This window comes from Ceratina calcarata, unplaced genomic scaffold, assembly GCF_001652005.2.
Source record: "Ceratina calcarata isolate Rehan_Ccalc_2016 unplaced genomic scaffold, ASM165200v1 scaffold463.2, whole genome shotgun sequence".
Taxonomy (NCBI): domain Eukaryota; kingdom Metazoa; phylum Arthropoda; class Insecta; order Hymenoptera; family Apidae; genus Ceratina; species Ceratina calcarata.
The window spans coordinates 32,288-34,519 of record NW_017170362.1 but is presented as its reverse complement, the minus strand read 5'-3'; the positions used below and the strand labels follow the sequence as shown (position 1 = coordinate 34,519).

The window sequence follows — 2,232 nt, the reverse complement described above, 5'->3', positions numbered from 1 at the left end:
TCTGAAAACAAGAATAAGAGATGCAAATCTTTGACAGAGGAGAAACAGATCAAATTGGAACAAGAAAAGGTTTTAAAAGATCTTATTTACCTTACAATGCAACAAAAATGATACTATGTTCTTTTATTTTCTTAGGTTAATCAGTTTCGCAATGCTAATCGTATAAGTGTCACAGGCAATCGTGTACCTCGACCAATTTCAGAATTTGTTGAACTCTCAACGATTCACAATCTTTCTGATAAATTAATAGATAATATTATCAATTGTGGATACCCAGTTCCTACGCCTATTCAAATGCAAGCCTTACCTGCCATGTTACAAGTAAGACTCATTACACATTACCATTAAAAAAAAAAAGATGAAATATACATGTTTGCGAATATTCAACCAGGGTAGACAAATTCTAGCTTGTGCACCGACAGGCTCAGGAAAAACAGCTGCGTTTTTGTTACCCATCATTCATCATTTAGGAGGACCGCAGAAGAAAGGATTCAGAGCTGTCATTTTAAGTCCAACGAGAGAATTAGCAAAGCAAACATACAGAGAATGTTTACGTCTCAGCCAAGGATTCGATTTTTGAGTTCATATCATAAGTAAAGTGAGTCAAGCATTGAACAAATATGGACCAAAGAGCTCACAGAAATTTGGTTGGTATAACATTTACAGAGAAACAAACTAATTCTAACACAACAATGATCAAATTTCTTTATTATTATAGATATATTAATCACGACACCAAAAAGGATATTATATCTACTAAACCAGGACCCATCAGCTATTTCTTTTAGCAAGTAATTCGCAACGATCATTTTCATTTGATTTAGAAATTATTCTTTATCTACGTATGAAATTCTGTTTTGTAGCGTTGAGTGGGGCTAATCGTGGACGAAGCGGATAAACTCTTTGAAGATGGTACAAGATCTTTCAAAGATCAACTGGAAGCAATTTCCAAAGCATGTACAAATGAGAATCTAAAGACGACGATGTTAGTGCAACTAGTACCACCGTTGTCACTAAATGGTGCCGACGTAATTTGAAAAGACTTGTAACAATTACCGTCGGGCACAGGTACTTTACATCTACAAACATTTCATGTTATACATTGCTATTAATATCGTATTTATTGCAGAAATGCTGCAACTGATTTAGTAGAACAGGAACTTTTGTTCGTTGGTGCAGAGAGAGGCAAACTTGTAGCACTTAGAAATATAATCCAAAAGGTAGTAAAATCGACATAAAAATCTAGTTTTCTATATTTTTGTGAAGTACATCTCATACTTTTTAAAGGGAATACTGCCACCGGTATTGGTATTTGTACAGAGCAAAGAAAGAGCGCAAGAATTATTTAACGAGCTCATATACGATGGCATTAATGTCGACGTCATTCACGCTGATAGGACACAAACGCAGGTACATTTTTCTGGAAATTGTAAATGATTAAATGTCATCGTGAAAATATATTTTTCCTTCAGCGAGATAACGTTGTCCGCTGCTTTAGAGAAGGGAAGATATGGGTTTTGATATGTACAGAATTAATGGCGAGAGGTATCGATTTCAAGGGTGTGAATCTCGTCATCAATTATGATTTTCCGCCGTCTGCTATTTCTTACATTCACAGAATTGGTACGTGTCTCCAACTTTGATTATTCAAAATTATTTATTTATATTTATTTATTTATATTCAAAATTCTTAATGAACGAATATTAAATAATAGGTCGTACTGGCAGAGCTGGACATAAAGGAAAAGCAATTACATTTTTCACCGAGCAAGATACCACAAATTTAAGAAGGTAGACGGTAAAAACTTATTGAAATATAATGAAAATCTTGAGGCAATCTACAAATATTATTTTGATATAACAGCATAGCTACCATTATGCGTGACTGTGGATGCAATGTAACAGATTATATCTTGGCCATGAAGAAGAATAGGCGAAGACACGCAGCTCCTGACAGATATCGACCATACCATCGTCGTTCAAACGCGTACGCAACAAAGGAACGTTAAGGCAGAGATGAAGAGGCTCTGCGAGACGTAACGATACCTTTCTTCGTTTGTATATAAAATGAGATTTGTCTAATTGATCGGAAAACAGATTCGATAATTATCTTAACGTTGATCTAAGACTATCAAGTCAATATGTGTGTTCATTAATCTATATAAAATGTCGACCGGCTAAATTTAATATATTTCTGCGTGAAACGAAGATGTGATATTTCTATTAAAATTT

General features: G+C 34.5%; 1 pseudogene; it reads left to right on the top strand.

Moving 5' to 3' along the window:
- LOC108627376 (putative ATP-dependent RNA helicase DDX52) lies at window positions 1-2,226 on the top strand (annotated as a pseudogene).
- The last annotated feature ends 6 nt before the right edge of the window (window positions 2,227-2,232 follow it).